Source organism: Heteronotia binoei, chromosome 11 (assembly GCF_032191835.1).
Source record: "Heteronotia binoei isolate CCM8104 ecotype False Entrance Well chromosome 11, APGP_CSIRO_Hbin_v1, whole genome shotgun sequence".
Lineage (NCBI taxonomy): Eukaryota > Metazoa > Chordata > Lepidosauria > Squamata > Gekkonidae > Heteronotia > Heteronotia binoei.
In genome coordinates, this window is record NC_083233.1 from 13,519,663 (window position 1) to 13,545,862 (window position 26,200).

General features: G+C 49.0%; 1 pseudogene; it reads right to left on the reverse strand.

Moving 5' to 3' along the window:
* Positions 1–14,277: 14,277 nt before the first annotated feature.
* Positions 14,278–25,915, reverse strand: LOC132579582 (tyrosine-protein phosphatase non-receptor type 11-like; annotated as a pseudogene).
* Between the last annotated feature and the right edge of the window lie 285 nt (positions 25,916–26,200).

A 26,200-nucleotide genomic window follows, 5' to 3' on the forward strand; every position in this document is an offset into this window, starting at 1 on the left:
CAGGCTGAGGTTTCCTCCCCACCCGCAAGGAGAACGCCACCTTGGAGTGTTGCAACAGATGCTGAGCATCACTTTTGGGACCACCCCCTGCAGCCTTGGTGGGGGAGAGGGAGAGAAAGAGGAGCAGAATATGGACATGGGAGCAAAATGCAGAAATCCCACTTACACTTTTCTGTGTCTTGTTAACATTTTCAACCAATTTGGCCAAAAAATCACTACTGCACCAATTCACCAATTTGAATTCACCAATTCAAATCCCACTTACATTTTTTGATGTTTTCTCATCTTTGGCAAACAGAAGAAATTTTCAATCCAACTTCCTCAACTACTCTACAACCCACAAAGGTCAGTGGCTGGGCCGTGGCCCAGTTCACCAGCAGGGGGGTGAGGTCACAGAGAGGGTGTGGCCCTGTCACTTAGCAACCAGGCTCAACAATGCCCAAGCCCATGTCTCCCCCTGGCCTGCGTTTCCCTGGGCTTTAAATCCACATGATACATTTTCTGTATCACACCCAGGTCTGGCTTGGGAGTCTGGAGACATTTTGTTATCAGGGGGACGTTTGTGAGTGTGTGTGCTTTGGGGGGGACTGTAGCAAGATCTCCACCCAGGGCTTTGAATCCTGCCTGGGCACAGATGGGGAGCCAGGGCAGAGCTTTCAGCACAGGGGGACACACACGGGATCTCTGCAACAAACCTCTGACAGTAGCCTGGTGGCCATTTTTTCACCCAGTGGAAGTTTTGGAATCATTGTCAAAGGCATCCCCACATAGAGTAGGAGACAGTCACCTGACTTTGATGTGATTGCTGTGGACGTAGCTGGGGAAATTGCTAGAGCAGATAGCAGGGGCTATATACCCTGGAGGAGATCTGGGTTTGATTCCCCTCTCCTCTACTTGCACCTGCTGGCCAAGTGTCTTGACTGGATTGAGCTTCAGTTTATTGGCCTCATCCATTGAATTGGGCCCATGTGGATTGGAAAGGAATGGCTTCTTCTGATGGAAACCCCAAGTGCTCTTGGTGGCATCCTTGAGCCGGGTAAGGTTGAGGGGGTTGTCTGGAGCCACCTCTTTCAGTGCAAGCAGGAGAGTCTCCTGGGGGCTGCACCCTCTGCCCATTGACGTTTCTGATAAAAGTGGTCCTTAGGAGTGACGAAAATTGTGTGCCTCTCCTATGGCTTCCGTTGGACTCAAGTTCCTAACAGAAGCAGACCCATAAGAAGTCCATGACTCATTTTCTACTCCCATTTTATTGTTTGCACAAAGGAGCCTACAATACGGTCACTCGTGCTGTTATCTGGGGACAGCGATGGTACGGCACTCTCACACACCCCACCCTTCCACACCCATTCCACCCTAGGGGGCCTCTGGGATCTGGGAAATTTCATTAAAGTTGTGAGCTACTGCATAAGTTATTGTGTTCTGGGGCCATCCTTCCTGAGCGAAGACAAAAGTCTGTGGTGGTCAAAAATCTGTGAGCTAGCCTAGAGGGAACACTGGTCAGGACCCATACATTGTCTCCTGCCGTGTTTTTTCATGCTTGCTTGACCACTCTTATTTCCTTTATTTATTTATTGCCAGAGAATGTTTTCTTCCCCCCTCCATCAGCAGACATTGAGAACGACCTTCACTTTGCAGGAAATGAGAAGGCGTGTTTTCTGTGCACTGTTTCATGTCACGTATTAGGAGGTTTTCATATTTACTCAATTTTGTCTATGGCTTTCGTTCTCACTTCTGGCAATAGCTTACATTTGGAGAAGGTCTGAACTAGTAACATTTCATTAAATCTTCACCTCTGCTTCTATAGTGGAAGTCTTTCTGAGTGTTACTTGGCAAAGCCTCACACAGATCCAAGAATTCCAGTTGGAGGCTACTGACAACTCCCATGGACCCTTAAGCCCCTCTGCGCCCCCCCATCCCCCAGCGACCTAGCCTGCATATGCCCTGCGCTCTTGGAATTTTGTCCCACTCACTCCTCTTCAGTCTTTAGGACGGGTGGAGAACCTTTTTTCTGCCAAGGGCCATTTGGATATTTATAACATCATTCGCGGACCTTTCAAAATATCAATTAAAAAACAGTGCTCTGCCGAAGGAGAATTCAGACCGGCAAAATACATGCAAATAATTGTTTTTCTATTTGAAGTCACGTGGCGAGAGCCTAATTCAGCACACACACACACACACCCTGGCCTGCTGCCCTAGACAAATGCCTAGGTCCTGGTATATTAGACCACATCCCCTAATATTAGTATAATAGGTCACACACTCATTAGCATATTAGGCCACACCATCTGGGATAACTGGTGGTAGCTGGCTTCCACCCCCCACTCCTGCCAGCCCTCCCTTCAGCTGCTCCCAGCAGACCTTAAAAGGCACCCAAATACCCCAGCAGCAGCCCTTCACAATGCCCACAAGAGAGGGAGGGAGTGGCTCGGCCCAGCAATCCCCAAGGGCCAGACCAAGTGATCTTACGGCCTGCAGGCCTGACGTTCCCCACCCCTACTTTAAGAGAAGGAAGGAGGTACAGGAAGCCTACAAGCTACCAGGTGCATGCCTGTCACAACCACAATGAAATTTGGTCCTGATGTCTGAACTGAGCCGAGAATCTCTGGGGAAGAAGCAGTGAAAGACGCAGATGTGCGTTCCATTTTATGCTCTGGTTTCACCCGAGGGACCTGCAGTGCCTGACGTATACAAATGACGACGATGATGATATTGGATTTAGATCCCACCCTCCACTCCAAATCTCAGAGTCTCAGAGCAGCTCACAATCTCCTTTCCCTTCCTTCCTCCCCCCCCCCACCACACAACAGACACCCTGTGTGGTGGGTGGGGCTGAGAGGGCTCTCACAGCAGCTGCCCTTTCAAGGACAACCTCTGCCAGAGCTATGGCTGACCCAAGGCCATGCTAGCAGGTGCAAGTGGAGGAGTGGGGAATCAAACCCGGTTCTCCTGGATGAGAGTCCATGCACTTAACCACTACACCAAACTGGCTCTTATCCACTACACCAAACAACAAACACAATGAAGCTACACTAAAGCCTCTAAAAAGGAGGGAGTGGCATGCATCCAAACCCTAGCACCTTGCCCAGTTTGCGAAGGTCATCAATATCAAGCCTTTGGCAAAGTATTCAAAGTGCTCTGTCTTCAGTTCCGCACAGCCAAAATCCAGAAAAGAAATCCCCAAGAACCGTACATTTAGTTACTGGCATTTCTGTTGAGATTTCATTGGCCTGAGCAATGTGCTCCTACTTTCTTGTCTCTGTTCCAACAAGGACGTCCCATCCTAGAAGAAGCCCTAAATAAACTCTGACATGCTGCACTTGCAGGTTGGTTTGCATGGCCTGCCCCAGCGGAGGGGTCCCAGACAGACCTAGACTCCTCATCTCTTAAAAGGGAAAGATTATTGGCCTATTACAATTTGAGCTGCTAACTAGTTGCATGCAAAGAGATGAATTCACTGCAATACCCGATATGCAAAAAGCAATCTTGCTTTTAGAGGCAGCAGCTGTTATAGACTGGATCATATCGTTTCTCAGCTTTCTGTTACTGATCTTTTCTTCTATTAACATCTCTATAGACCAGGGGTGGCCAAACGGTGGCTCAAGAGCCACACGTGGCTCTTTCACACATAGTGTGTGGTTCTCAAAGTCCCCAAAGCCCCATCAGCTAACTTGGAAAAAGTATTTCTCTCCTTAAATCATGTTGCCAAGCAAAGTTAAAGTTGCTTTCTTTCCATCTCTCTTCACCATCTATTTTCCTTCCTTCCTGTCTTGCAGCTCTCAAACCTCTGATGTCCATGTCTTGCAGCTCTCGACCATTTCACATTTATTCTATGTGCCTTTTACATTAAGTAAGTTTGGCCACTCCTGCTATATACCCAGATATGCATCCAGTGTGACTTTAAATTAGGCCACGGTTAGACTCAACTCTGCTGTAAACTGTTGGGTGGGTTTGTCTCCAATTTGCAATTTATTCTGATTACATCTACGCCATGGGAAGGAGAGGTGGAACTTTTTTCTCTGTCCTCAAAATGTGGTTCTTTGAAGTAGCAATAGGAGCAGCTGTTCTTTTTAGCAGCCTCTTACATCACAGAGAAGCTCAGGAGGCGTCATGTGCTCACCTAGATTCATCACAGCTTTGAAGAACGTAATTGTCATCCCAGCTGTTTTTGCTGTTGCCAGCTCTTGCCAGGAGAGCCAGTTTGGTGTAGTGGTTAAGTGTGTGGACTCTTATCTGGGAGAACCGGGTTTGATTCCCCACTCCTCCACTTGTATCTGCTGGAGTGGCCTTGGGTCAGCCATAGCTCTGGCAGAGGTTGTCCTTGAAAGGGCAGCTGCTGGGAGAGCCCTCTCAGCCCCACCCACCTCACAGGGTGTCTGTTGTGGGGGAGGAAGGGAAAGGAGATTGTAGGCCGCTCTGAGTGTCAGACGTGTAACTTGCTTATAGTAACGTGAATTCTATAGTAGGATAGCTTGACATTACTAATGCCATATTGTACTCTGTTGTGACCTCTGCTTTACTAACCGTGAGAACAGTAACATGTATCCTTCCCCAGAGCAATCTGTAACCGCAAGGAGAAGAATTTCACACCCGGCCTAGAAACCATCTGGGGCCTTTGAAGTTAGCATATTCAAGGTGACCAGTGAATAGCTTCCTGGGAAGGAGATAAGGGATATGGGAAGCGCCGACTGTCTCTGGGAGTGTGAAAATGCTGTATTGTTTCTTTCCTCTGAAATGCACAAAAAGGCTGGCTTCAGCCTTGAGAGTTATCAAACTCAACTTGGCTCCTTACTCGACTGTTTGTTCTCAAATAAATGGATTAATTTTGCAACAATATGATCCGTCTCTGTTTGAAGTTCCACGTCTTGACACTGAGACTCTGTCCTTGAAAGGGAAGCTTCTGTGAGAGCCCTCTTCAGCCCCACCCACCTCACAGGGTGCCTGTTGTGAGGGAGGAAGGGAAAGGAGATTGTGGGCCGCTCTGAGACTCTGTCCTTGAAAGGGCAGCTGCTGTGAGAGCCCTCTCCAGGCCCACCCACCTCACAGGGTGTCAGTTGTGAGGGAGGAAGGGAAAGGAGATTGTAGGCCACTCTGAGACTCTGTCCTTGAAAGGGCAGCTGCTGTGAGAGCCCTCTTCAGCCCCACCCACCTCACAGGGTGTCTGTTGTGGGGGAGGAAGGGAAAGGAGATTGTAGGCCACTCTGAGACTCTGTCCTTGAAAGGGCAGCTGCTGTGAGAGCCCTCTTCAGCCCCACCCACCTCACAGGGTGTCTGTTGTGAGGGAGGAAGGGAAAGGAGATTGTAGGCCACTCTGAGACTCTGTCCTTGAAAGGGCAGCTGCTGTGAGAGCCCTCTCCAGCTGCATCCACCTCACAGGGTGTCTGTTGTGAGGGAGGAAGGGAAAGGAGATTGTAGGCCGCTCTGAGACTCTGTCCTTGAAGGGGAGCTGCTGTGAGAGCCCTCTCCAGCCGCATCCACCTCACAGGGTGTCTGTTGTAAGGGAGGAAGGTAAAGGAGATTGTGAGCCGCTCTGAGACTGTTTGGAGTGGAGGGCAGGATGTAAATCCAATATCTTCTTCTTCTTTGCATATTAGGCCACACGCACCCTAATGTAGCCAATCCGCCTGGAGCTCACAGTAGGTGCTGCACTTAGAGCCCTGTCAGCTCCAGGAGGACTGACTACAGCAGGGGGGGGGGCTAATATGCAAAGGAGTTCCTGCTACCAAAACCAGAAAGCCCTGGGCATGACCTTCCTGCACCGGAGACTCCCTCAGCACATGAACTGCTGGAGCCTGAGAGCCTTGCTGGCTGCTGTCCCCAAGTTCAAGAAGGAAAAGAGTTGCAAGAGGGGGACTGAACCCCCCCCTTGAAAAGAGAGTGGAGGAGAAAAGGAGAACAGATGCAGAGACCTGCAAGGGGGGGAAGGTAAAAATTACAAATTCCACAGATGAACAACTTTAGTTAATATCTAGTTTTGAAGAGTTTAGCTGCAGCAGCTATTCTTTAGTGGTGTTTTGCTAACCTTCCCTCCCAAAGGTAGTAGAAGATCATCATTTGGTCTGTCCATCAATTGCTTTGCCCTGGGTTTCTGGTGAAGCATGGCAAATGAAGTCATGAGGAGGTTTGCATTTCAGATATCTAGCACAGGGGTGGCTCTACGAGCCACATGGGATAGATGTCAGATGTTTGAGAGCCACAAGACAAGGAGGGAGGGAGGAAGGCAACTTTAACTTAAAATGTGTTCTCCAAGCTGCCAGCTGGCTTTGCTGGCAGAAGTGATTTAAAGAAACAAATGCCTTCTCCAGGCTGGCCAATGGGGTGGGGAGGACTTCGAGTGCCACACAATATGTGTGAAAGAGCCACATGTGGCTCCTGAGCCACAGTTTGGCCACCCCTATTCTAGGCTCTGCTGTGTCTGATAGGCGGATTTTAATAATCTATATGATGATTTTATGGTTTTTATTATATTTTCTTTTTAAGCTGCCTTAGGCAGGTTCCTTGGTGAGAAGGTATGGGGACCACACCATTTGATAGCTTCTGGATCATCACTGGAAAGAAGTTATAAAACGGATCAGACAGATTTGTGGACGAGAGCACCAAGAGTGGGTGTTCGCTATCACTCAGTAGGCCGTCCATGTTCTGAGGCACCCCCGTCTCGAAATATCAGATACTACGGAATATTAACTGGCAGGTACCTATCCTTTCTGGGGAAGGCAATCGCAAGGAAAGGATCTTCTTCGTGGTCTCTGTGCATCACACTCTTGGGATACTGTGCCTGCGCCGGTCCCCGATCGGTATCTGTAAGAAAGCCCGGGAATTTTCCGCGGTCGGCGCCACTGGGCATGCACAGGCGTCCCATTGCGCATACCCACCGGCGCCATCGCGGTAATCCCGCCAGTTCCTTTCTGACCGCTGCGCGAAGAAGCTGCGTTTCCTCGTGTTCCCGGTCGGTGAGCTTCGGGTTTTACCCTCTTTTTCCCTAGCCTCTGTATTATAGCCGTTTGTTGTTTTCCCTAGAGTAGTAGTTAGTTTCCAGTTAGTTAGTTAGTCCCCTGTGCAAGCACCAGTCGTTTCCGACTCTGGGGTGATGTTGTTTTCACAACGTTCTCACGGCAGACTTTTCACGGAGTGGTTTGTCATTGCCTTCCCCAGTCATCTACGGTTTCCCCCCAGCAAGCCGGGTACTCATTTTACCCACCTCAGAAGAATGGGAGGCTGAGTCAACCTCAAGCCGGCTACCTGAAAACCCAGCTACTGCCAGGGATCGAACTCAGGTCGTGAGCAGAGCTTAGGAGGACTGCAGTACTGCAGCTTTAACACTCTGCGACACGGGGCTCTTGAAGGCAATGGCAAACCACCCCATAAAAAGTCTGCCGTGAAAACGTTGCGAAAGCAACATCACCCCAGAGTCGGAAAGGACTGGTGCTTGCACAGGGGACTACCTTGACCTTTTTACCTATCCTGTCCTTTCCTTTGAGTTTTGCAGGAGCAGACTTAGATAGAGCACAGCATTCTGTTCTTGGCCCTTCCTTATACTTCCAGATGTACATTATTTGGCTTCTGGAAATAAAAAAGGCCGCAGGGGACCTGGCAACTGTAGCTTTCAAACACACTCACCAAGTCCAAGAAGACCTTGCATGGTTCGATAAGGTTTTTTCCCTGCTTAAAAAGCAACAGAGGAAACCCCTGCGCTGTTGTCAGCGGCTAGCACACACATGCTGCATGGCTGCACTAGCTGTTGGCTGGGAATTTACATTTCCTCAGAGCAACGCACAGCTGGCCGAGAGCTGCATTCGAATACACCTTGCCACCCCTCCCCCTTTGTACTGAGGAGGCAAAAGAATTTGCACAGTAGGGTTGCCAATCCCCAGGTGGGGGCAGGGGATCCCCGGTTTGGAGGCCCTCCCCCCACTTCAAGGTCATCAGAAAGCAGGGGGGGGAGGGAAATTTCTGCTGGGCACTCCATTATTCTCTATGGAGACCGATTCCCACAGAGGATAATAGAGAATTGATCCATGGGTATATGTGGCTCGGAGGGGGGGGGGTGCTGTTTTTTGAGGCAAAGGCACCAAATTTGCAGCATAGCATCCAGTGCCTCTCCTCAAAAGACCTTCCAAGTTTCAAAAAATATTAGACCGGGGGGCTAATTCTATGAGCCCCCAAAGAAGGTGCCCCTATCCTTCATTATTTCCAAGGAAGGGAAGGCATTTAAAAGGTATGTGATCCCTTTAAATGTGATGCCCCGAACTCCCTTTGGAGTTCAGTTATGCTTGTCAGACCCTTGCTCCTGGCTCCACCACCAGAGTCCCCAGATATTTCTTGAATTGGACTTGGCAACTTTATTGCACAGTCAACCTCTAGTAGCAGCAGAGAACTCGCAAGTGTAGCAGGCGGCACTCTTTGTTGCTATTCACAGGGCTGAAGCAGCGGGTAAGACCTGTGAGGAGCTACAGATTAACATACAAAGCAAATAATTAATAAACGGATGTGAGAACTCACTTTCAGTTCAGTGGTACTTTAAGACCAACAAAGGCCTATTATCACTTGCGGTTTCCTCATTGCTTTCAGCATCCATAAACTTGGTGTGTGTGTGTGTGTGTGTTTGAGAGAGAGAGAGAGGGGGGGGGTATGTTTCTACATTTCTTTTTCTCCCTTGAAAGCTCCCTTCACTTTCAATTGGCACCCTCCCCCCCAAAGTCTTCTGAGAGCACTATTGGGGCAACTTTTTATAAGTCTGGTTCCAAGCTGGCGAGTTTTTGGAGCAGGATTATTTAATTGGATTTCCCTCCTCTTGTTGCTTCCCCTTGACGCCTCCCTCCCTCCCCCCTCAAAGTCATTCCATCCACTGGTCCATCTTCGGCCATCCCCCCCCCCCTTCACTGCTGTACAACCCCCCAGTCTTGCTTTTAAAAAAATTGGCTGCAGAGACTAGTGCTTGAATGCTAAATCAAGAGTTGAAATCTCCACTCCGCATTTGTGTTTTTTTAGCCATGAAAATGTAGGGCTAGGACGCCACTGTAATAGTCGCCTTCTCTCATCTGTTCCCATCTCCCCAGCAGGTGAGCCCAGCGCTCTCTGCCCCTCCCGCCCATCTGACTCTCCCCCCCCCCTAAAAAACCCTCCCAGAGGAGCCTCCCTCGAAAAAACTGAGCCAGATGAGGGGTTTTTGGGGCCAGGGCTGATGATCCATTTAAAACATTATTACTCCCACTGCAGCTCAGTGACTCAAGACCCCAGTAATTCAAGCAATACAAACAGTCCTCTGGATAAATGGCAGTTTATTTAGTCACTGATGATACTGGTAGCAAAACGGGTTTTGCTAAGACTGGCGGGCCAAGCAAGTGACCCTCCCCTTTATATATACTTAGGATAATGGTCCTCCTCTCCCCAACTGTCCAGTCTCTTCTCAAAACAGGTGCTCACTATCAATACTTTGGCCTTGGAGTTTCCTTAGTAACTTCTCAGGTCAGCGGAAAGGAATCTTGGTGTTGTTACACAGATAAGGAAGCGAGAGCAGCAAGGAAGCACAGCATAGCAAGCAAACTAATACTAAAGCATGATTCATGGCAAGGCACTTGACCCTCAGGATGCAGTCCCAAGGCTGTGCATTTTGCCAGAAAAGATCGGGACCCAGCCTCCCCGGGGCTGCTTTTTCTGTTTCTTCCTCTCTCCCACCTGCAAACTGAGCACGGATAGGTTGGGTCCGGCTTCCCTCCTTCTCTACTTCCTCCAGGCTCATGCGTGACCAGTAGCAAAGGGCAACAACGTTCTCCTGTAATCCTCCCCCTTCTCTGCACCCTTAATCGTCAACCAAGAAAACTTCTTTCCCTCCCTTTCCTGGCCGGACAGCAGCAGCAGCAAAAACAAGGGCTGTAGCCAGGCTCTGAAATGTTGGGCGGCTTTTTAAAAAGTCAAGGGGCCCCCTTTCCCATCCACTGCAGGCCTTGCTGATTCTCAGAAGCTTTCTGGGTAGAGGCAAAAGCTGGAGGCTCTGAAAGTGGCCAAGTTGAGGCAGCCAGCCCTAAGCCTTTGGAGCCAAGAAGGGAGTGCACTTTGCATGCAAACAGGGGGGTTTCCTTCCCCCTCCTTCTCTCCCTCCCCAGCACTTTGCAGCCAGCAGCTCCATCCATTCCCCCTCCAGCCGTGCAACTTCCTCCCCCTCCCCCTCCTCCGCCTTCCTTCCTCCTTTCTGCCTGCTGCTTTTGCTGTTGCAGTGCCCTGTGCCCTGCTCATCTCTCCTGCTTCATTGGCTCAGCCATGGCAAAAAAAAAAGGGGGGGGGGAGTAGGCTGTGCCCCAGAGTAACCCCTGGAAGTCAGGGGGCAATGCTCCCACAGCCCTCCCCCCTCCCACTGCGATTACAGGCCTGGCAAACACCATGTGGAGGGAGAAAGCTCTGCTCAAAAGCAGGGAATGCTTCTTTAATCTTTAGAAATATATCACCAGTCGGTGGGAATTTTTCTCTGCTGGAAATAATATCTGTGCCATGGTAAATTTTTTAAAAATACTGCACTGTGTGCCCCATTGAAAAGACTGGGGGGGGGGTCGCCAGGCTATTTTAGGACACGCACCAGGAAATCTTTGGAGCAGGAGAGTAACTCCCCCCCCCCCACACTGATCCCTCTGGCTCCACCGCGGATCCTCCAGGCCCTGAGTGAAGGGGCTGGGCGGGGGAGAAAAGGCTTTGCTGCTGCCGTGTCTGTTGCAAACCCTGGTCAGTTTCAGGAAGCCCCCCCCCAAGTTCTCTTGTGTTCCCTTCCCATTTCCTGCAAGAGCTTGCAACCCCCCTCCCCGCTTGCTTGGGATTGTTGTGGCTGTGCTTTTGAGATCCTCCTGGGACTCCTCCCCGTTTTCCCCAGAGCCAATCACACAGCAGAGAATCCCCCAGGACTCGCCCATGAGGACAACAGGGCTCCGCAGCTGCACTTAGCGATTCTTCCTATAACTTTTATTATATAATTAGGAAAAGGGTACAGAAAAAAGAAAGGGGGAGGAGTGTGAAAATGGTCATTGATAACCAGACGTTTTAACATTTGTTGAGATGCATTTTTCTTCTCAGCTCAGTGGTGCTTTGAGAACAAAGGAAGGAACGGAGCTGTGGTGAGATGTCGGAGCAGTGCTGAGGTGTCGGAGCGGTGGTGCGGTGTCAGAGTGGTGTTGAGGTGTTGGAGCGGTGCTGAGGTGTCGGAGCGGTGGTGAGATGTCGGAGCGGTGGTGAGATGTCGGAGCACTGCTGAGGTGTCGGAGCACTGCTGAGGTGTCGGAGCGGTGGTGAGATGTTGGAGCAGTGCTAAGGTGTCGGAGCAGTGCTGAGGTGTCGGAGCAGTGGTGTTGAAGCAGCGCTGAGGTGTCGGAGCGGTGGTGAGATGTCGGAGCAGTGCGGAGGTGTCAGAGCACTGCTGAGGTGTCGGAGCGGTGGTGAGATGTCGGAGCAGTACTGAGGTGCTGGAGCACTGCTGAGGTGTCGGAGCGGTGGTGAGATGTCAGAGCAGTGCTGAGGTGTCGGAGCGGTGGTCAGATGTCGGAGCAGTGCTGAGGTGTCGGAGCAGTGCTGAGGTGTCGGAGCGGTGGTGAGATGTTGAAGCGGTGCTGAGGTGTTAGAGCGGTGGTGAGATGTCGGAGCAGTACTGAGGTGTCGGAGCGGTGGTGAGATGTTGAAGCGGTGCTGAGGTGTCGGAACGGTGGTGAGGTGTTGGCAGCGACGGCTGCAATAGAGGTGAGGGAAGAAGAAAGAGATGTTACAAATGTGAAAAATTACAGACCAATTTCACTTTTGAACAATGATTATAAAATATTTACAAGAATTCTGGCAGAACGTCTTAAGCAATATTTGATAAATTTTATAAAAGAGGACCAAGCCGGTTTTCTTCCCAAAAGACAAATAAGAGACAATATTAGAACTGTTGTAAATATTGTAGAATATTATGAAAGACATCCAGAAAAGGAAGTAGCGCTATTCTTTGCGGATGCAGAAAAAGCATTTGACAATTTAAATTGGGACTTTATGTTTGCAGTGATGGAAAAAATGGAGCTTGGAGAAAGTTTTATAAGAATGATAAAGGCAATATATTCTGAACAAAGTGCAAGGCTGTGCATCAACGCAGATCTTACAGATGAAATGAAAATTAGTAAAGGTACCAGACAAGGCTGCCCGCTTTCGCCATTGCTGTTTATAATGACTCTTGAAATTTTACTAATGCAGATTCAAGAAGAAAAAGATTTAGAAGGACTACAAATAAAAGGATTTACCTATAAATACAGAGCATTTGCAGATGATATAATGTTTATAAATGAAAATCCTTTACAAGTTACACCTTTGTTGTTAATGAGAATACAAGAGTTTGGGGAGTTGGCGGGACTTTATATAAACAAAGAAAAATCAAAAATCTTATGTAAGAATATGCAGAAAAATAGACAACAAGAACTACAAAGACTAACGGGTTGTGAAGTTACCTCTAAGGTAAAATACCTAGGGGTAGAGATAACAATGAAAAATATTGATTTGTTTAAGAACAATTATGAAAAGCTATGGCGTAAAATAGAAGAAGATATGCTAAAGTGGAACAAGCTCAATTTGTCACTGTTGGGTAGAATAGCTGCAGTAAAAATGAATATTTTACCAAGGATTATGTATCTGTTTCAAACCATCCCCATTGTGAAAGATGCTAAGCAATTTGATAAATGGCGAAGAAAAATTTCGGAATTTGTGTGGGCCGGGAGGAAACCTAGAATTAAAATGAAAGTCCTGATAGATGCGAAAGAGAGAGGTGGATTCCAATTACCAGATTTGAAACTGTATCATGAAGCAATTTGTTTAGTATGGTTAAAAGAATGGATAACGTTATTAAATAAAAAACTTCTAATGTTAGAAGGCCATGGAAAAAAATTCGGCTGGCATGCATATTTGTACTATGGAAAAAAGAAGATGGACGGTCTTTTCTCTCACCATTATATAAGGAGTAGCTTATTAAATGTGTGGATAAAGTACAAGAAATATGGTGATGAGAGGAGACCTTTATGGATAGTGCCGGCTGAAGTGATAAAGTTAACGGCCAAAACAGTCAAGGAAAAACAACTATCATACAACCAGTTACTAAAAATACAAAGCGGGAAAATAGAATTGAAAACTGCAGAAGAACTAAACTATAAATATGATTGGTTTCAAATGCAACAAATAAAAAGTTTGATGGAGAATGATATCAAAGCTGAAGGAATAAGGAAAGAACAAACAGAAATGGAAAGAGTTCTGCTTGGAGATAATGAGAAATTAATTTCAAAAGTGTACAAATTACTTTTACAATGGGCTACAGAAGATGAAGTAGTGAAATCTCAAATGATAAAATGGGCAATTAATGTAAATAAAGAAATAAAGATGGAATCTTGGGAATATCTGTGGAAAAATTCCATGAAACTCGCAACATGTCATAGTATTAAAGAGAACTGTTTTAAGATGATGTATAGATGGTATATGACTCCAAAAAAATTAGCAAAGATGAACAATAAGATGCCAGATAGGTGCTGGAAATGTAAAAAGCATGAAGGTTCTTTCTACCATATGTGGTGGACTTGTGAAAGAGCTAAAATGTTTTGGCAAATGATTCAACAAGAGATATCTAAGATCCTGGGATATGAATTCAATAAAGAGGCAGAGACTTTTCTGCTGGGATTACAAATGGAAAAATTTCCAAAAGAAGATAGAACATTAATATGGTACTTGCTCTCAGCTGCTAGGACATTGTATGCGCAGTTGTGGAAGCAAGAAAAAATACCAGAAAAATGGGACTGGATTATGAAAGTTATGTCATGGAGTGAAATGGACAAATTAACAAGAAAATTAAGAGACTGTGATTTAGAACTTTTTAACCAAGAGTGGAAGAAATTCAGAAGATATGTAGAGAAAGAGTGGAAAATAAAAGGACATTGGACAATTTTTGAGGATTAAGATTTTTAAGATAACAATATAACTCTTGAAGGGGGTTCTTCTTCCCTATGTTTCTTTTTTGTTTCGTTTTTTTTCTTGATAGTTAAGGGTACCTTTAATATCTGTTTTTTTAAAGAAAATAACACTGGCGGGGGTCAAGTAATTGGGGGAGGGGTGGGAGAAAGTAAGATGTGGGGGAGAATGATGGTCTTTTTCTTAATATATATTAAGCTTTTTATAAGTTGTAGTTATAGTTCTACTACCATATGTTACTAATAAAATTGTTTATTCACTAGAGGTGAGGGAAGCGGAGGGGCACAACTCTCGCTGAAGTCCGTGCATGCGCTTCTCAAACTACTATCTCCCGAAGCTGTTCCTCTCCGCAACTGTTGGGGTCTTGACCTTGAGGTTCTCATAGACGGAGGACGATTCATCATCAGCCCCTGGTGAAGGGGACCTGGGTTTCTCTGTTGGAAGGTATCTGATATTCAAGTATTCCCGCTCTTTCCATGTGTTTCTCTGTTCCTCCTCTAGCCGCTTCTGTTCGGTGGTGATGTTCAGGGCCGGCCCTGCCACTAGCCAAAGTTGGGGATTGCCTAGGGCGCGGGGAGGTAGGGGGTGACGAATTGGGCTCCCCCCTCCCTCCCTCGGCAAACATCGATATTCCGAGGACAATCCAGATGGTGTGGTGGCAGGGGTCTGCAATGGTACAGACTGAAGCACAGTACAAGTTTGTCTACGTGGCCGTGCAGCAATACATCGTCAGGGTGGCCAAAGGGCGAATGGTGCCCTTGGCAAACTCCCGAGCCTGCCCTCCATAACGCCCCACCTCCCCTCGGCTTCCCCCCCTCGGCCATGCCTCCTCCTCCTACCCTTCCCTCCCTGGTCAATTTCAGTGCCGGAGAGCCAGCGTTCGAGCGCCACACTCCCCAGCAGGCCATCTAAAGCCGACCCCCACCCCGTTGCCACCGCCGCCCACCTGATAAAGATTGCAAACGCGAAAGACTTACTCAAAGTCAGTGCTGTGGGGCCGGCTGGCCTGCTGCAGCAGGAAGGAAAGGGCATCCGCCACCACCACCGCCACCTCCCACTTCCTGGAGGGGAAGGAAGTGGGAGGAGGGAGCGGCAGCATGGGCCCTTTCCTTCCTGCTGTGGCCTGTCAGCTGGCTGGCCCCACAGTGCTGACTTTGAGTGAGTCTTAGGCGTTCGTAGTCTTTATCAGATGTTTGGCATGGCGGCAGCGGGGGGGCGGCTTTAGATGGCCCACCAGGGAGTGTGACGCTCGAGCACCGTCTCCCCGGCACTGAAATTGACCTGGGAGGGAAGGGTGGGAGGAGGTGTGGCCAAGGGAGGGATCCGGGGGGAGGTGGGGCACTGTGGAGGGCGGGCTTCGGAGTTTGCCTCGGGCACCATTTGCCCTTGGGCGCCCCTAGCGATGTATTGCTGCACAGCCATATAGACAAACTTGGACTGTTCTTCGGTCTGTACCATTGCAGAGCCCTGCCTCTGGATTGTCTTGGGAATATCGATGTCGCAATTCAAGCCTTGCCTGTAAATGGTGTCCATCAAGATGTCTATCACGATGATGGTGCCAGTTTGTCCGATTCCAGCACTGCAGTGTACGACAATCGGCCCAGTATCTGCAAAGCTTTGCTGAACTTGGTTGACTTGGTCCAGAAAGTGCAGGATGCCTCCTGGCTCGTTGGGAATCCCATGGTCCGACTAGCTGAAGAACTGGAAGTGCTTGAACCGTCAGGGTCGCTCCTCCCTGTCCATATTCTCAATATAATTGGCATTGATGTAATCGGAACGGGGGGCACTCTCATCCACGTCTTGGGGAGCCACTCACGTTGTGTCAAAGGGAAGGATATTTTTGTAGCGATTCTTCCCGTTGTTTCCCATACACTGCCCTTATTCCCGAGGATAGAGGAGTTTACACTCCTGTTGCTGCAACCTCTCAAACTCTTCCCAGAGTCCTTGCTTGGACTTCTCGCTTTGGTCGGCTGTTTTGTTCAGCTCCTTCTCTCAGTTGTCAATGTTGGCTGCATTGATCCTTGTGGTGCTGAAAGGCTGTTTCAGATGCACCACAGCCCCAGACTTTCCCACCATGGGGTTCTTCGTGTAATGCTCCACCAAGTCTGTGAGGGTGTCAAAGTGCTCACCACCTCTGACATCGTACTTCCCATCCGGCTGATACCGGATCATTATGTGGGTCACACGGGGCTTCCGGTCCCCTGTGTCAGTCTTGTCCTCATTCATCAGCACCGACAAGACAAAGTTCCCCCATTTGCTTTGGCTCTCCCAGACCAGGAAACTCCCTGGTTTGCCTTTGGACGTCAGGAGCTCCTCGGCTTCTTTAACTGTCAAGAGGCCATGGTACCATCAATCCAAGGTAGGATCCTGGCAATTGAGGGGGCATTTCCGCTCTATGATGTTGCTGTTCTTCTCCCGCAGTAGACGCTGATGTTCGGTGCAATACTGGAACAGCTCACCATAGAGGTCGTAGAAGTTCCCCACATTCTAAACCTTGATGTGGGTCACCTCGTCATGCCTCCTGATGTAAAAAGTGAAGTCCCCCCAATTGCTTTCTCTCTCCCAGACCAGGAAACACCTGGTTTGCCTTTGCTCTATGAGGTTGCTGTTCTTCTCCTGCAGCAGACGCTGCTGTTCGATGTAATACTGGACCAGCTTAGGCAAAGTAGCAAACTTCTCACCATAGAGGTCGTAGTAGTTCCCCATATTCTGGATCTTGATGTGGGTCACCTCGTCATTCCTCCTGATGAACAAAGGGAAGTCTCCCCATTTGCTTTGGCTCTCCCATACCAGGAAACTCCCTGGTTTGCCTTTGGACGTCAGGAGCTCGGCTTCTTTGCCTGTCAAGTGGCCATTGTACCACCTTTCCGAGGCAGGATCCTGGCAATTGAGTGGGTATTTCAGCTCTATGATATTGCTGTTCTTCTCCGGCAGCAGACCCTACTGTTCGGTGTAATGCTGGACCAGCTCACCATAGAGGTCGTAGAAGTTCCGGACATTCTGTATCTTTATGTAGGTCACCTCCTCTTTCCTCCTAACTGACAAAGTAAAGTCCCCCCATTTGCTTTGGTTCTCCCAGGCCAGAAAACTCCATGGTTTGCCTTAGGACGTCAGGAGCTCCTCGGCTTCCTTGCCTGTCAAGTGGCCATTGTAAAACCTTTCCAAGGCAGGATTCTGGAAATTGAGGGGGTATTTCAGCTCTATGATATTGCTGTTCTTCTCCCGCAGCAGAGGCTGCTGTTGGGTCTAATTCTGGACCAGCTCAGGCAAAGTGGCAAACTTCTCACCATAGAGGTCGTAGTAGTTCCCCATATTCTGGATCTTGATGTGGGTCACCTCGTCTTTCCTCCTGATGGACAAAGAGAAGTCCCCCCATTTGCTTTGGCTCTCCCAGACCAGGAAACTCCCTGGTTTGCCTTTGGACGTCAGGAGCTCGACTTCTTTGCCTGTCAAGTGGCCATTGTAAAACCTTTCCAAGGCAGGATTCTGGAAATTGAGGGGGTATTTCAGCTCTATGATATTGCTGTTCTTCTCCAGCAGCAGAGGCTGCTGTTCAGTATAGTACTGGACCAGCTCAGGCAAAGTGGCAAACTTCTCACCATAGAGGTCGTAGTAGTTCCCCATATTCTGGATCTTGATGTGGGTCACCTCGTCATTCAGCTTCTTTGCCTGTCAAGTGGCCATGGCACCACCTTGAGTGGGTAATTGAGTGGGTATCTCAGCTCTATGATGTTGCTGCTCTTCTCCGGCAGCTGACCCTACTGTTCGGTGTAATGCTGGACCAGCTCACCATAGAGGTCGTAGAAGTTCCCCACGTTGTATATCGTGATGTGGGTCACCTACTCTCTCCTCCCAAAGGACAAAGTCTCTTCTTTGGCTTTGGTCTCCCAGACCAGGAAACTCCCTGGTTTCCCTTTGGACATCAGGAGCCTCTCGGCCTCTTTGCCTGTCAAGTGGCCATTGCACCACCTTTCCAAGGCAGGATTCTGGTAATTGAGGGGGTATTTCAGCTCTATGATATTGCTGTTCTTCCCCGCAGCAGAGTCTGCTGTTCAGTATAGTACTGGACCAGCTCAGGCAAAGTGGCAAACTTCTCACCATAGAGGTCGTAGTAGTTCCCCATATTCTGGATCTTGATGTGGGTCACCTCGTCATTCCTCCTGATGGACAAAGTGAAGTCCCCCCATTTGCTTTGGCTCTTCCAGACCAGGAAACTCCCTGGTTTGCCTTTTTACCTCAGGAGCTCCTCGACTTCTTCGCCTGTCAATTGGCCATTGTACCACCTTTCCAAGGCAGGATTCTGGCAATTAAGGGGGTATTTCAGCTCTATGATATTGCTGTTCCTCTCCCGCAGCAGAACCTGCTGTTTGGTGTAATAATGGACCAGCTCTGGCAAAGTGGCAAACTTCTCACCATAGAGGTCGTAGTAGTTCCCCATATTCTGGATCTTGATGGGGGTCACCTCGCCATTCCGCCCGATGGACAAAGTGTCGTCTCCCCATTTGCTTTGGCTCTCCCCTAACAGGAACCCACCTAGTTTGCATTTGGAAGTCAGGAGCTGTTCGGCTTCTTTGCCTTTCAAGTGGCCATTGTAACACCTTTCCGAGGTAGGATCCCGGCAATTCAGTGGGTATTTCAGCTCTATGATGTTGCTGTTCTTTTCCCTCAGCAGACGCTGCTGTTCGGTGTAGTACTGGTCCAGCTCAGGCAAAGTGGCACACTTCTAAGTACAGAGGTCGTAGTAGTTCCCCATATTCTGGATCTTGATGTGGGTCACCTCGTCTTTCCTCCTGATGGACAAAGAGAAGTCCCCCCATTTGCTTTGGCTCTCCCAGACCAGGAAACTCCCTGGTTTGCCGTTGGACGTCAGGAGCTCCTCGACTTCTTTGCCTGTCAAGCAGCCATTGTACCACCTTTCCAAGGCAGGATTCTGGCAACTGAGGGGGTATTTCAGCTCTATGATATTGCTGTTCTTCTCCCGCAGCAGAGGCTGCTGTTCGGTGTAGTTCTCGACCAGCTCAGGCAAAGTGGCAGACTTCTCACCATAGAGGTCATAGTAGTTCCCCATATTCTGGATCTTGATGTGGATCACCTCGTCATTCCTCCTGATGGACAAAGGGAATTCTCCCCATTTGCTTTGGCTCTCCCATACAAGGAAACTCCCTGGTTTGCCTTTGGATGTCAGGAGTTCGGCTTCATTGCCTGTCAAGTGGCCATTGTACCACCTTTCCGAGGTAGGATCCTGGCAATTGAGTGGGTATTTTAGCTCTATGATGTTGCTGTTCTTCTCCGGCAGCAGACCCTACTGTTCGGTGTTATACTGGACCAGCTAACCATAGAGGTCGTAGAAGTTCCAGACATTATATATCTTGATGTGGGTCACCTCCTCTTTCCTCCCGATGGACAAAGTGTAGTCTCTTCTTTTGCTTTGGTCTCCCAGACCAGGAAACTCCCTGGTTTGCCTGTGGATGTCAGGAGCCTCTTGGCCTCTTTGCCTGTCAAGTGGCCATTGCACCACCTTTCCAAGGCAGGATTCTGGTAATTGAGGGGGTATTTCAGCTCTATGATATTGCTGTTCTTCTCCCGCAGCAGACGCTGCTGTTTGGTGTAGTACTGGACCAGCTGATGCAAAATGGCAAACTTCTCACCATAGAGGTTGTAGTAGTTCCCCATATTCTGGATCTTGATGTGGGTCACTTTGTCATTCCTCCTGATGGACAAAGTGTAGTCTCCCCATTTGCTTTGGCTCTCCCCTAACAGGAACCTCCCTAGTTTGCATTTGGAAGTCAGGAGCTGTTCGGCTTCTTTGCCTTTCAAGCGGCCATTGTAACACCTTTCAGAGGTAGGATCCCGGCAATTCAGTGGGTATTTCAGCTCTATGATGTTGCTGTTCTTTTCCCTCAGCAGACGCTGCTGTTCGGAGTACTACTGGTCCAGCTCAGGCAAAGTGGCAAACTTCTCACCATAGAGGTCGTAGTAGTTCCCCACGTTGTATATCGTGATGTGGGTCACTTCATCATTCCTCCTGATGGACAAAGTGAAGTCCCCCCATTTGCTTTGGTCTCCCAGTCCAGGAAACTCCCCATTTGCTTCGACTCTCCCAGACCAGGAAACTCTCTGGTTTGCCTTTGGACGTCAGGAGCTGTTGGGCTTCTTTGCCTTTCAAGCGGCCATTGTAACACCTTTCCGAAGCAGGATCCTGGCAATTGAGTGGGTATTTCAGCTCTATGCTGTTGCCTTTCTTCTCCAGCAGTAGACCCTACTGTTCGGTGTAATGCTGGACCAGCTCAGCATAGAGGTCGTAGAAGTTCCCCACGTTGTATATCGTGATGTGGGTCACCTACTCTTTACTCCTGATGGACACAGTTAAGGCCCTTCTTTTGCTTTGGTCTCCCAGACCAGGAAACTCCCTGGTTTGTCTTAGGACGTAAGGAGCACCTTGGCCTCTTTGCCTGTCAAGTGGCCATTGCACCACCTTTCCAAGGCAGGATTCTGGAAATTGAGGGGGTATTTCAGCTCTATGATATTGCTGTTCTTCTCCCTCAGCAGACGCTGCTGTTCAGTGTAGTACTGGACCAGCTCAGGCAAAGTGCCAAACTTCTCACCATAGAGGTCGTAGTAGTTCCCCATATTCTGGATCTTGATGTAGGTCGCCTCGTCATTCCTCCTGATGGACAAAGTGTAGTCTCCCCATTTCCTTTGGCTATCCCAGACCAGGAAACTCCCTGGTTTGCCTTTGGATGTCAGGAGCTCCTCGGCTTTTTTGCCTGTCAAGCGGCCATTGTAACACCTTTCCGAGGTAGGATCCTGGCAATTGAGTGGGTATTTCAGCTCTATGATGTTGCTGTTCTTCTCCGGCAGGAGATCCTACTGTTCGGTGTAATGCTGGACCAGCTCACCATAGAGGTCGTAGAAGTTCCCCACATTTTATATCGTGATGTGGGTCACCTCATCATTCCTCCTGATGGACAAAGTGAAGTCCCCCCATTTGCTTTGGTCTCCCAGTCCAGGAAACTCCCTGGTTTGCCTTTGGACGTCAGGAGCCCTTCAGCTTCTTTGCCTGTCAAGTGGCCATGGCACCACCTTTCCAAGGCAGGATTCTGGCAATTGAGGGGGTATTTCAGCTCTATGATATTGCTGTTCCTCTCCTGCAGCAGACGCTGCTTTTTGGTGTAACACTGGACCAGCCCTGGCAAAGTGGTAAACTTCTCACCATAGAGGTCGTAGTTGTTCCCCATATTCTGAATCTTGATGTGGGTCACCTCGTCATTCCTCCTGATGGACAAAGTGAAGTCCCCTCATTTGCTTTGGCTCTCCCAAACCAGGAAACTCCCTGATTTGCCTTTGGATGTCAGGTGCCCCTCGGCTTCTCTGCTTTTCAAGCGGCCATTGTACCATCTTTCCAAGGCAGGGTTCTAGCAATTGAGTGGGTATTTCAGCCCTATGATGTTGCTGTTCTTCTCCAGCAGCAGACCCTACTGTTCGGTGTTATGCTGGACCAGCTCACCATATAGTTCGTAGAAGTTCGGACATTCTATATCTTTATGTAGGTCATCTCCTCTTTCCTCCTAACTGACAAAGTAAAGTCCCCCCATTTGCTTTGGCTCTCCCAGGCCAGAAAACTCCATGGTTTGCCTTAGGACGTCAGGAGCTCATCGGCTTCTTTGCCTGTCAAGTGGCCATTGTAAAACCTTTCCAAGGCAGGATTCTGGCAATTGAGGGGGTATTTCAGCTGTATGATATTGCTGTTCTTCTCCCGCAGCAGAGGCTGCTGTTGGGTCTAATACTGGACCAGCTCAGGCAAAGTGGCAAACTTCTCACCATAGAGGTCATAGTAGTTCCGCATATTCTGGATCTTGATGTGGGTCACCTCGTCTTTCCTCCTGATGGACAAATAGAAGTCCCCCAATTTGCTTTGGCTCTCCCAGACCAGGAAACTCCCTAGTTTGCCTTTGGACATCAGGAGCTCCTCGACTTCTTTGCCTGTCAAGTGGCCATTGTAAAACCTTTCCAAGGCAGGATTCTGGAAATTGAGGGGGTATTTCAGCTCTATGATATTGCTGTTCTTTTCCCGCAGCAGAGTCTGCTGTTCGGTGTAGTACTGGACCAGCTCAGGCAAAGTGGCAAACTTCTTACCATAGAGATCGTAGTAGTTCCCCATATTCTGGATCTTGATGTGGGTCACCTCGTCATTCCTCCTGATGGACAAAGTGTAGTCTCCCCATTTGCTTTGGCTATCCCAGACCAGGAAACTCCCTGGTTTGCCTTTGGACATCAGGAGCTGTTCGGCTTCTTTGCCTTTCGACCGGCCATTGTAACACCTTCCCAAGGCAGGATCCTTGCAATTGAGTGGGTATTTCAGCTCTATGATGTTGCTGTTCTTCTCCGGCAGCAGACCCTACTGTTCGGTGTAATGCTGGACCAGCTCACCATAGAGGTCGTAGAAGTTCCCCACGTTGTATATCGTGATGTGGGTCACCTCCTCTTTCCTCCTGATGGACACAGTTAAGTCCCTTCTTTTGCTTTGGTCTCCCAGAGTAGGAAACTCCATGGTTTGCCTTTGGACGTCAGGAGCTCCTCAGCTTCTTTGCCTGTCAATTGGCGATTATACCACCTTTCCGACGTAGGATGCCGGCAATTGAGTGGGTATTTCACCTCTATGATGTTGCTGTTCTTCTCCCACAACAGACGCTGCTATTTGGTGTAATACTGGTCCAGCTCAGGCAAAGTGGCAAACTTCTAACTATAGAGGTCGTAGTAGTTCCCCATATTCTGGATCTTGATGTGGGTCACCTCGTCATTCCTCCTGATGGACAAAGTGTAGTCTCCCCATTTGCTTTGGCTCTACCAGACCAGGAAACTCCCTGGTTTGCCTTTGGACGTCAGGAGCTCCTCGACTTCTTTGCCTGTCAAGCAGCCATTGTACCACCTTTCCAAGGCAGGATTCTGGCAACTTAGGGGGTATTTCAGCTCTATGATATTGCTGTTCTTCTCCCGCAGCAGAGGCTGCTGTTCGGTGTAGTTCTCGACCAGCTCAGGCAAAGTGGCAGACTTCTCACCATAGAGGTCGTAGTAGTTCCCCATATTCTGGATCTTGATGTGGGTCACCTACTCTTTCCTCCCGATGGACAAAGGGAAGTCTCCCCATTTGCTTTGGTCTCCCAGACCAGGAAACTCCCTGGTTTGCCTTTGGATGTCAGGAGCTTCTTGGCCTCTTTGCCTGTCAAGTGGCCATTGCACCACCTTTCCAAGGCAGGATTCTGGTAATTGAGGGGGTATTTCAGCTCTATGATATTGCTGTTCTTCTCCCGCAGCAGAGTCTGCTGTTCGGTGTAGTATTGGACCAGCTCAGGCAAAGTGGCAAACTTCTCACCATAGAAGTCGTAGTAGTTCCCCATATTCTGGATCCTGATGTGAGTCACCTTGTCATTCCTCCTGATGGACAAAGTGTAGTCTCCCCATTTGCTTTGGCTATCCCAGACCAGGAAACTCCCTGGTTTGCCTTTGGACGTCAGGAGCTGTTCGGCTTCTTTGCCTTTCGACCGGCCATTGTAACACCTTTCCGAGGCAGGATCCTGGCAATTGAGTGGGTATTTCAGCTCTATGCTGTTGCTGTTCTTCTCCGGCAGCAGACCCTACTGTTCGGTGTAATGCTGGACCAGCTCACCATAGAGGTCATAGAAGTTCCCCACGTTGTATATCGTGATGTGGGTCACCTCCTCTTTCCTCCTGATGGACACAGTTAAGTCCCTTCTTTTGCTTTGGTCTCCCAGACCAGGAAACTCCCTGGTTTGCCTTTGGACGTCAGGAGCTCCTCGGCTTCTTTGCCTATCAATTGGCCGTTATATCACCTTTCCAACGTAGGATGCTGGCAATTGAGTAGGTATTTCACCTCTATGATGTTGCTGTTCCTCTCCCACAGCGGACGCTGCTATTTGGTGTAATACTGGTCCAGCTCAGGCAAAGTGGCAAACCTCTAACTATAGAGGTTGTAGTAGTTCCCCATATTCTGGATCTTGATGTGGGTCACCTCGTCATTCCTCCTGATGGACCAAGTGAAGTCCACCCATTTGCTTTGGCTCTCCCAGACCAGGAAACTCCCTGGTTTGCCTTTGGATGTCAGGAGACCCTCGTCTTCTTTGCCTGTCAAGTGGTTATTGTACCACCTTTCCAAGGCAGGATTCTGGCAATTGAGGGGGTATTTCAGCTCAATGATATTGCTGTTCTTCTCCCGCAGCAGAGGCTGCTGTTCGGTGTAGTACTGGACCAGCTCAGGCAAAGTGGCAAACTTCTCATCATAGAGGTCGTAGTAGTTCCCCATATTCTGGATCTTGATGTGGGTCACCTCCTCTTTCCTCCTGAAGGACAAAATGAAGTCCCCCCATCTGCTTTGGCTCTCCCAGACCAGGAAACTCCCTGGTTTGCCTTTGGACGTCAGGAGCTGTTCGGCTTCTTTGCCTTTCAAGCGGCCATTGTAACACCTTTCCGAGGTAGGATCCTGGCAATTGAGTGGGTATTTCAGCTCTATGGTGTTGCTGTTCTTCTTCGGCAGCAGACCCTACTGTTCGGTGTAATGCTGGACCAGCTCACCATAGAGGTCGTAGAAGTTCCCCACGTTGTATATCGTGATGTGGGTCACCTCGTCATTCCTCCTGATGGACAAAGTGAAGTCCCCCCATTTGCTTTGGTCTCCCAGTCCAGGAAACTCCCTGGTTTGCCTTTGGATGTCAGGAGCCCTTCAGCTTCTTTGCCTGTCAAGTGGCCATGGCACCACCTTTGCAAGGCAGGATTCTGGAAATTGAGGGGGTATTTCAGCTCTATGATATTGCTGTTCTTTTCCCGCAGCAGAGTCTGCTGTTCGGTGTAGTACTGGACCAGCTCAGGCAAAGTGGCAAACGTCTCACCATAGAGGTCGTAGTAGTTCCCCATATTCTGGATCTTGATGTGGGTCACCTCGTCATTCCTCCTGATGGACAAAGTGTAGTCTCCCCATTTGCTTCGACTCTCCAAGACCAGGAAACTCCCTGGTTTGCCTTTGGACGTCAGGAGCTGTTCGGCTTCTTTGCCTTCAAGCGGCTATTGTAACACCTTTCCGAAGCAGCATCCTGGCAATTGAGTGGGTATTTCAGCTCTATGCTGTTGCTGTTCTTCTCCGGCAGCAGACCCTACTGTTCGATGTAATGCTGGACCAGCTCACCATAGAGGTCGTAGAAGTTCCCCACATTGTATATCGTGATGTGGGTCACCTACTCTTTACTCCTGATGGACACAGTTAAGTCCCTTCTTTTGCTTTGGTCTCCCAGACCAGGAAACTCCCTGGTTTGCCTTTAGACGTAAGGAGCCCCTCGACCTCTTTGTCTGTCAAGTGGCCATTGCACCACCTTTCCAAGGCAGGATTCTGGCAATTGAGTGGGTATTTCAGCTCTATGATATTGCTGTTCTTTTCCCTCAGCAGATGCTGCTGTTCGGTGTAGTACTGGACCAGCTCAGGCAAAGTGCCAAACTTCTCACCATAGAGGTCGTAGTAGTTCCCCATATTCTGGATCTTGATGTGGGTCACCTCGTCATTCCTCCTGATGGACAAAGTGTAGTCTCCCCATTTGCTTTTGCTATCCCAGACCAGGAAACTCCCTGGTTTGCCTTTGGACGTCAGGAGCCCCTCGGCTTCTTTGCCTGTCAAGCGGCCATTGTACCACCTTTCCGAGGTAGGATCCTGGCAATTGAGTGGGTATTTCAGCTCTATGATGTTTCTGTTCTTCTCCGGCAGGAGATCCTACTGTTCTGTGTAATCCTGGACCAGCTCACCATAGAGGTCGTAGAAGTTCCCCACGTTCTATATCTTGATGTGGGTCATCTCCTCTTTCCTCCTGATGGACAAAATGAAGTCCCCCCATCTGCTTTGGCTCTCCCAGACCAGGAAACTCCCTGGTTTGCCTTTGGACGTCAGGAGCTGTTCGGCTTCTTTGCCTTTCAAGCGGCCATTGTAACACCTTTCCGAGGTAGGATCCTGGCAATTGAGTGGGTATTTCAGCTCTATGGTGTTGCTGTTGTTCTCTGGCAGCAGACCCTACTGTTCGGTGTAATGCTGGACCAGCTCACCATAGAGGTCGTAGAAGTTCCCCGCGTTGTATATCGTGATGTGGGTCACCTCGTCATTCCTCCTGATGGACAAAGTGAAGTCCCCCCATTTGCTTTGGTCTCCCAGTCCAGGAAACTCCCTGGTTTGCCTTTGGACGTCAGGAGCCCT